This window comes from Lasioglossum baleicum, chromosome 8, assembly GCF_051020765.1.
Source record: "Lasioglossum baleicum chromosome 8, iyLasBale1, whole genome shotgun sequence".
NCBI classification, from domain to species: Eukaryota; Metazoa; Arthropoda; class Insecta; order Hymenoptera; family Halictidae; genus Lasioglossum; species Lasioglossum baleicum.
The window spans coordinates 10,703,422-10,713,516 of record NC_134936.1 but is presented as its reverse complement, the minus strand read 5'-3'; the positions used below and the strand labels follow the sequence as shown (position 1 = coordinate 10,713,516).

Below are 10,095 nucleotides of genomic sequence, written 5' to 3'. Positions count from 1 at the left end.
TCTCGCCGAGAATGTCCCTTTTGCCAAGACGTTGCGCGTCGTGTCGGTGCCAGTCTAGTGCGCGCACCTCCATGGAAACTATATAGAAGAAAGTGAACTGTCGGCGCTTGCCGATATCGTGTGCGCACTTTTTCCCGTCCCGATACGTTGCCTCTCTATCCCGTCTACCTGCTGCGGCGATGCGGCCTATTGTCCGCATCCCCATTGAAATACAGAGGAGAGACCCAAAACGGCCTAGCGGTCCGTTGCCGTTACCTGCCGTGACGGTGTAGTGTGCAAAGACCTTAATACTGACTGCGAGATTTCACAACGAGAAGTATTAAAAAGCTGTTAATCAAACAAGTATCAATTTAATAATGCAGTATTGTTTCTAACATATGAGATATATTAAACTTAACATCATCTTCGAGAACTGTTGCAGGAGCATGTACAGAAAATGTAATTTCCAACAAACCACAAAATACGGTATACTGGCACATGATGATACTAATACTATCACTGTAGTAGCACATAATCAGATATTTATATATTGATATGCACACCGTCAAATAACATCGTCGAAAACCGCAGCTGCAGGAAGAGCGGCAGAAAAATGGGATTCAGAACGGTCCACAATATTCCCAGCAACAAAATGCAACATAATGACAGCCGATGATCTCAACAGGCCCGGGGCCCGTTCCCAATGACTTCAAATGACCGAGCACTTTCTACTGGCCCGCGGGACCATTTCCCAGTGCTACTTTTGATCTCGTGTATCCTCAAATTTGCATTTGCTATGCAACACCGTGTTATCCATTTTTCCTGGGGGGCATTAACTGCACCTAACATAGCCGCGCACAAGGCGTTCCCATCGCAGTAGATCGCAATAATGAAATCCCGGAAACATCTCCAGCCGTGTACTACGATCTCGTTAGAAAATTGGATAGCTCATCGGTGCGGCGAGCAATTTCTCCAGTTGTTGAGAGGGTGGCTGAGAGAAAAGGAGACACATTCCTCTATGAAACAGTCGCGGAAGCGAACGCGTGGGAGTAGCCGGGTAGGAATAGTCGGTAGGAATATAGTCGTGCCGGATATTACGCGGTAATAAGAGTAAGAGTCACGCGAGCGGCCATGGGAAGGAAAATTTACGAGTGTGTAGATACGAGGCGAGCTCATCGTTGTCGTTTTCCTCTTCCTCGGCCGTGTCGTCGTAACGTTGCAACGCGTTGTCGTCCGCCGCTCTCTCACGGCGTCATAACAAATATAAAGCGACGCCGTATATCTGCCCGCGAAATCGGACGCAATCAGCGGATTCCGGGAACGTTATTGGCAACCGCGGGTCGCGAAACAGGAAACCATAACCTAGCACACGGAACAACGCTTCTCGTGTCCGTGCGGAACAGCCGCGTGACTGGCACGTCACGCTGAACGATCGGTCACCGGTCGCCAAGGACGATGTTCGATTGCTGCATTTACGTCGCGGGGATAAATTACCGACCTGTTCTACGTTTGCCAGATAAGGAATGCTCTTCAGAAAAAAATTCATGCGATGGGCCAGAGGTATGCTAGCGTTTAGCAACTGATCGTTTGATTAGACTTGATGTGCCTGTTCTGTAAAATTTTACTGATTTTGTAACATTTTTATTTTTCACCCTTTTCGCTCTGTTGAATTATTAGTTCTGCTTGAAATTAATTTTTTAGTTGACTTATTCGAAGTTGATTTACCACACTACGAAGCTGATTAGGTCTACAGGCACACTGAGTTTACTTTCCAAGTAGAATAGGTCTGACCTAGCCAGACTGACCATGCCTCGATTTTTCAGTTCCTGTTATTCCTTTTATTCGATTCTGAGACATTTTTATTCGCGATTGACATTTTCGATGCGATGAATTATTAATTCTACAATGATCAAGTGCAAGTAGGCTCATTCAAAGTTGACCTAATAGGTCTACAGACCTACAGAGTCTATTTGAATTCATTCAAAGTAGAATAGGTCTGTCGCAGTCGGACCTATGATTCTGTATAAATAAAATTAATTTTATATTTATGTGAAGAAATAAGTCGTGATTAAAGAGTACACTTTTGACGATACAATTATTTCTTTAAAATTTTAAGCACTTATTGTAGTGGATTTAAATATGGCTGACTAATGTGTCTGACGACTACTGATCATTTATATTTCAATGAATGCAGATGTTCTGGCACACTTGTCTATAGTTGAATTAATCCAGTCACCTTTACGAATTGTTTAGCATTACGTTTCACTATGTTTAGTTCGCAAATTTCAATATTCTCCGCAAGCTTATAATCAACACTCCGCTAACGAATCAGAAAGGGTAGTTTCGGGGTAATGGTATGTGTTATTTGTATTTAGATGTACGCGGCAGCTGGCTGTCCGCCGGAAGTATCGTAACGACGCGTCTCCCATTCGCATACGCGTATATTGTTTCATGAGAACTGTGACGCCGCGGAAAAGGGTCATGTGAACGTGTCACGGGCATCCACCGTATACTTTCATCGCGAATCCGAGCTCGTGGGACGTTGACCGAAACGAATAAATGGCTCTGCCTCGTGAATTCAATTCGACAGTGACCATCCAATCGAACGTTGAACACGTTTCCGGCATCGTCGAATTTCCAAAAACTGCCATTCGAGTGCGACTGAAATTCAGTTTCGCAAAAGTCAAATCGATCTTGCGACAAATTCATTTCGACACTTGCTCCAGAAAAATCCTCATATCGAACAAATCTTCTAACATGCTGTTAAAAACTGCTTAAATTAAGTTAAATTCATTCGAATAATTAGACAGTGATTTTTTCGACAAAATAAAAATTTTCTTTAATTATGTCTTTCTTTAATTATAAGAAGTATAATTTAAACGTTATGAAATATTACTTGTATTGGTGAGAAAACCAATACGAATTCTAATTCGATTTTTTAATTAAGCGAATCTCAATGTTTTATTCAAGTGGATTTATGCAATACTTTATTCAAAATTATCTTTATTTCTTCCCTTAACGATCTTAATATTGGAGAAATCAGATATTGACATCTTTAATTTTTAAAATTTATCAACAATTATGAATTTCATCTACTCAATTTTGCTAGGAATGTATAAATCTGTTAATCTTAAGAGTTAGTTAATTTCCGTCTTTCTCTAATTATAAGAAGTATAATTTAAACCTTATAAAATATTACTTGTATCAGTGAGAAAACCGAAGAGAATTCTAATTCGATTTTTTTATTAAGCGACTCTCAATGTTTTATTCAAGTGGATTTTGTTTCAATCCTTCCAGAGAAAAAGGTTGATATAAATAGCTGAAAATGGCGACATTATCTGTTCATGTCTTCAGAAACTCGAGACCTGCGACGTTGCAGGCGCAAGAATGTCGGCTAGGCTTACACCAGATAAAAACAATGTTACAAACGTATCAAAACAATCCTCTGGAAAAAATAGTTTGCGACATCCTCTTCTTCTATTTCTAAGTTCATAGCCCAAGAAACATGCTTTGTGCAGCTGAAGTGCATTCCATTGGAGCTTTAGATTAAAATAATGAACTTAGGGGAACAAAAATCTTGGAAACAATTAAATATACAGGGTGTCCTAGCTAACTTGACCACCTTGAATATGTCGCTTAGTTTTAGTAATAGAAAAAAACATTGTAGGACAATATTAACCTAACCGAAGGGGCAATATAATGATTGAGAAAAAACTTTCTTCAAGGTCATTTTTTTCTAGATATCAAGGTCATCCATTTTTTTTAATGGAACAATTTTTTTATTACGATGCAATAGTAGGGGTGAAGTCCTCTTCAATGACATATTACACAATGACCTTCGCGTGACCTCGGGTATGAAAAATCCAAAAAGCATTACAGGTATTACCAGTGATTAATTTACTACACTAATTGGTTCGGTTGAACTACTTTATTTCAATAAATGTTCGAAATGATGAGCATTATTTTCGATACATTGTTGTACGTATACGGAAAGTAAATGATTCTCTGGCTCTTTTAATAGTTTCATTGCTAATATTGCAACATAGGATGTACAGTAAAATCTCTTTCCCTGTCCAAACATTTATTTTAGTAATAAGAACTTTAATAATTAATTTTAATAATAAGAACAGACAGATGACTCGAATGATCCGTTTCTCAAAATAATTACCAACAATTCATTTTACAGGAATCAAAATACAGAAAAAATTTATTTCACTGACCAAAAAATTCATTCTCATATTTCTCATCGCGGGTATTGGAAAATTCCTTAAAAAATACTGATGAAGACGGTGTTCCAGCGGAATTTGAAGACCACTGACAGGGAACTATGCGCTTTATTGGTACGTGGAACGCGTCCACCCTCGAACCGACAGAAGAACCATAGGATCGATGCGACCAACGCGCGACGTATGCAATCGGACCCATTATCCGCGAGAGCGGTCGGTATCGTCGATTATCGAGCCGCGTTCTTTCACAATCCGCCTGAGCGGACTATCGCGACGCAGTATCCATAATAATACGTCGAAGAATTCCCCGCGTGTCTCCGGGACACCGATATATATTCCATTGGCCGGTGGTGGCGGTTTTTCTCGTATAAGCGGCCATTAGCGACAAGAGGGTAGCTGGCAAGGTGAATGCTTATCGTCCCGGTGGCAAAGAAGTGGTCATAAATTTATTTCTCTACCGTCGCGCTCGCTAGCCCCATGTACGTTAATTAGTGGCCTCTATTTTGATTTAAGCACACTGTTAACGAAGTTCCAGGAATGCGCACGGACTAGCGTCGCAATGGCGGCATGGATGCGTCCTCGCGGGGAGAAGTCGACACACGCCAGGCCACGTGGCTCTATGCGGCGACTCGTGTCCTCTTAAGCTGTGTATCCACTGATCATGCTACTATAGTCATTCTTAAATCGATATTTCTTGGAAATATATCGGAAAAAGAATTTTGCAAATTTTTGCAAATTCACGATAATATTCTCCAACAAATCATAGAGTTTTTTGCGCTGATTCCGAAACTGCCCTTAATTTTTCTCCTAGACGCACAGTTTTTCAGAAACATGACTTTGAGAAAAAACATATATTTTCAATTAATTAATATATTAATTAAATTATTTACTTAAATTAAATTTAAACATGTTTAAACTATCATAATGTATTAATATTGGATATCACTGTATTCGGGAAGTCTACAGAATCTTCTGCTGTAAAGAACAATTCAATATCTTTTATAATATCATCACAATATTTGTTTAAAGTTGAAAAATATGTTATTTTCAAAGTCATGTTTCTCAAAAACTGTGCGTCCAGGAGAAAAATTAAGGACAGATTCGGAATCAGCACAAAGAACTCTATAAGATCCACTCAACAGTAATTGTGGAACTTTGGTGTTGGACAGTGTAATCAAAGTAAGAATGATTTCAATAAGTTAATGCTCCCTAAAAATATCAAGGTTTTTATGAAGCATCTAAAATTCCTAAAATTTTGTAGCAATTTTCTGTTTGGATCTGCATCATCATTTAAGTGATCACAGTATGTTACATGAGTGTACTACTAGAAATGTACATTACATATGCTACTTCTTTAGGGGATCTATCTAAAAAATTGATTAAACGTTTTCGATGTACTTAGCAATTTTGCTAACGCCATCAAATCGGGCCACCGATTTCGCCGAAACTCGGTGGTTATCGCGGTAGATCCCTCGATCGGGTAGGTTCGGATCTTCCGGTTTCACGACAACGTATCCTCCTCCTTTCGACCGTGGGAGATCGCGGGATCTCCCTCGCGTTTCTTCGCGTACCCGCGGTTAATTGGTACCCACCAGAAGAAACACGGAGGCAAACGCTTTAATCGCCGTTATATCTGCGCAAAATAAGACTATCTCTGGCTGGCACGCCGCGGCAGGAACGAGAAGGTGCATCGACTTTTGTATCGCGTCGCGTAAGCGCATATAACGTTGCAGTAAAACGACACGGTCCGTGTTAATGCACGCGACCGCGTGTCTGCTGGACTTTTGTTCCGCGGACTGAATCATGTTTCCGCAGCGTCGGAATAAGGTGTGAAAGCCGAAGCCTGTGAACTTGATTCGTATCGGACGCTTCTGTGTACTGGGAGTGTTACTTCTCGAGAATTATCTTGCGCATAGGAGATCAGCCAAATTCAGAGTTGTCCTAGGCTCGCTGATAGCATGATAGTTTTCTTTCTCACGGTATCACGGTGGCTCAATGTTTTAATTGAAACTGTACAGCATTTGTATATCGAATGAAGACCATTTTAGAATTTGGGAAATTGCACTGCACCTTGTAATAACATGTCTGAAATCGAAAAGCGAAAACAATTATAACTGAATATATCTTCGATGATGTTTAAATATCTTCTAAAATTTAAGATGTTCAAAAACAATTATAACTGAATATATCTTTGAAGTATGATGTTTAAATATCTTCCAAAAAAGATGTCCATACTTGGTCATAGCCATGGGTCGAATAATTATTTGGACAGCCAGCTAGAATTTATTATTTATGACACGGTGTCGTATTTAATTTAATGGCCAGTAAAAGCAACAGTCATGTTTTTATTGTAAAATTTTTTTGATAAATCTTGAGCAGAAGCTTCTGTGATGTTCATCGGTCAAGATGGTGAGAAAAATGGTTAGCACTGCTGGTCTGCAGTTTTTTTTATGCATATTCCTGTTTGAAGAGGCGAGCCATATTTTAATAGATTATAATTGTAAATAGTTCGCCAACGATAAGACATATTTTTATTTTAAAGTCATTATGCTGCACCTTTACACATTGGTGAACGTTATAATAACTTAGGCAATAACTCTGCTTTGCAAAATTATTTTATAAATGCGTAAGTTTGCACAAACACCAGCTGTCTGATTATTATTATCGATGGTTTCAGATTATTCTCGACCCTCCAAAACCCTCAGCACAGAGAGTCACAATACACTCAACCTGTGCTTTAAAAAATATTCTATGAATGTGTGAGTTTGCACAAACACCAGCTGTCTAATTATTATTATCGATGGTTTCAGATTATTCTCGACCCTCCAAAACCCTCAGCACAGAGAGTAACAATACACTCAACCTGTGCTTTAAAAAATATTCTATGAATGTGTGAGTTTGCACAAACACCAGCTGTCTAATTATTATTATCAATGGTTTCAGACTATTCTCGACCCTCCAAAACCCTCAGCACAGAGAGTAACAATACACTCAACCTGTGCTTTAAAAATTATTCTATGAATGTGTGAGTTTGCGCGAACATCAATGCAATTATTGATACTAATTTCGGCAAGTTTCGGGTTGAACCGTGTAGCATGCTCGAGTTCTCGGTCTCGCAGTGTTCCCCGTGTTTGCATGGTCGGTGCACAGTGTCGCCGGTGTGCGTGTGCATCATGCTGTGACTTTTTCAATGTGTGAATCGGAGTGTGTCGCGGAGGATGCGTGAGGGGTCTGCCGAGCGAGCGAGGTAATGACTGGAGCTTCCTGCTGTTCACAAACTGCACGGGATGGGAGACGTCCCCCGCGCAGGATATCCGACATTTAATCTGATTTCTGGATTATACCGGCGTGGACAGGGCTGAAAGAAACACTCTCGCTCTCGTGCCTCCCCTGTCCTCCCTCTCTTTCTCCCTCTTTCTCTCTCTCCTCCTCCCTCTGTTCGTTTCCCGCCTTTTTGCCCACCGTTAAAAATAATACCGCCTCGTTACTCCCTCCGAACCTTATTACGAAGTCGATGATTCAAGGGGACACCGGTTATCGCGATAGGATGAGGAATTATGTGTTAATTGGACGGCAGACAGTGCTCTTCGGGGCGGATTTCTAATTGATTGCACCGGTTTAAAAATAAACCCCGGTAATGATACCACGGCGTATCAATTAATCGCTGCATCACATGTCGTACAGCAATTAATCCCTGAAAAAACTATTGCCGTAAGCACGGCAATTACCCGGAAAAAGTATCCTCGAACCGATGGAAGTAGACATGCACTTCAGAGAAAAATACTGAAGTTTCTTCGCTATTGCAGTTTGGATTTGATCAGTGCAATTTTATTATAACCAAATTGTTCTGCAATTTTAAACATGGAACTGTAACAGAAGACTCCTCTTTTTTGTAATTCGTGCAGACAATTTTTAATTTTATGGAATTTTTAAAAGAGATTTTTACATAGTTTAACAGGTACAGTAAAATAATGCAAGTATTATTGATAATTCTCTAAATTCTTTCAAGATTTCACTCTGTACAATCGAAAAATGACACCAACAAAATTCAAATTGTTTCGTAATTCTTTGAATATCCTGTTGGCCTAATCACCCTCGTTAGATGCACCTAATAGTGCGACGTTCCCCAACCGAAGGAAAGGGGCCCATTTCCGAAAACGGTCGAGCGCGTTTACCCACTTAACACCACCAATTTCCGGCGTACTCTCGAATCATCAGTCAAACTGTAGCAGCGATCATTACGGAGCGGCGAACGATTAGTCTCTTTCCTAATTCCGTGGTCCTTTATTTAGCTGTGCCACCCGCGCAACAGGAAGAAGAGAGAGAGCGTAACGTTGATGCGCCGGATGGCGAGCCAATTAACCGCGTGTTTGGAAAATGGTTCCCCCGAAGCCATCGCGTCGCGTGTTATTTTTTTATTGGTATTACACACGCGCGCGTACGTGTCCGGCTCGTGGACAGTGATAATGAAGTTACCGTGGACGCGTCACGCGACCGCGTACTTTAATAACTAACATTTCTCTAATATCGTTCTGCCGCTAAACGAGGCGGCGGCTCACGTGCCGGGCGTCAGTTACGAAACGCTGTCATTATTTTGCCGCGGACACGGGCAACGAGCAGGTGACAATTGTGCAACGAGGATTTCACGGTGCATTTTCTTGTGATGAGGAAATTACGGCGATCGTTGTCTTCAATGCTGCCCGCTAATTAACGCCCAGAACGGGAAAGTAAGAGTCGCCTGTGTTGCCGATTGTCAGGTTCAATGTGAATCGTCTTTTTTCGGAAATTGCAGATCAATGCAAGTGCTGGCATTTACATTATTTAAACTCGTAACAGTTTATAAACTGTGGCTAAACTGTAAGAGTTTATAATATACGATGTTGAAGACAGTACCTCACTGACTGTAAGGAGAGCAACACGCAAATATAACAAACTACTTTTATAAAAAGCCCTAGAAAATAATTTTAAACGGAATAAATGCTGAAAATAATTAGACCAAAGCGTAAAGCGGAAACCTTAAAATAGCAATTTTGGAAGCTGGATATCCTGACGGCACAGAAATGGCGACATCCGCCTCGAACGTGTTAATACAATAACTCTTGTTGCACATGACGAAAGTTAGCGCACCGGTACGACCAGCGTGTGAAGGGTTAAGTTAATTAATTAATTAAAACCTCAAGACACCAGTCAAAGGATCTGAATAATTCATAAACGAAAAAATTCCGTCAGGTTTCATTGCAACCTTCGTTTACGGTATTCCACGCTGCGGCTTACATAATCTAGTTGTGGCGCTACGCTCGCGGAATACAAAGCGGTCTCATAAGCAGGAGCAATTAAAAGATCAAGAACACGGAGCAGTCTCAAGGCAGCAGTAGCAGCACCAGCGAAATCCTGAAATAATGCCGGGCCGAGGCCACGCGTGCACACGGCGTCAAGAGTACGTGAAAATCGCGTGCTCTTTCTCATCCGCATCGCGAACGGGGGACGAAAAGATTCGTTGCTGTAGGCCACCAACTGGAAAGGAGGGTCCGCAAACTATTGTTAACGAGAGCGCGTGGCGTAACACGAACCGGATGGAGCCGCGTTGGGGTGGCACCGGTTACTTCGATTACGCTATCCAATTTTTCTCCTCGATGACCAGGCGAGAATCACTTCAAAAATCGTTTTCGGTCGTCGAGGAATTTAATTTTCCAGGAAAAATCAAGTTTTCAGGATTTTCCGCGATTGATTTTTACTGAAAATGATTTTAAGAAGAGCCCTTCGACTTGAATGAAAAGCTAAATCTTCCACTTCAAGAATTTTTTTTCAACCATGAGAGCTGCGAGGATAATCTTTACTGAGAATGATTCCTTAGACTCTCCCCAATATAATGCTATATTTTTTGGATAAC

At 40.8% G+C, this 10,095-nt stretch overlaps 1 long non-coding RNA gene across 2 annotated transcripts in view; it reads left to right on the top strand.

The window, feature by feature from the left end:
• Positions 1 to 300: 300 nt before the first annotated feature.
• The window catches only part of LOC143211203 (uncharacterized), a 184,155-nt gene continuing 174,360 nt past the window's right edge, over positions 301 to 10,095 (top strand). For both annotated transcript variants that reach the window (XR_013009415.1, XR_013009416.1), the window contains exon 1: positions 301 to 1,539. This is a non-coding gene — a long non-coding RNA (uncharacterized LOC143211203). The remainder of the gene's footprint in view (positions 1,540 to 10,095) is intronic.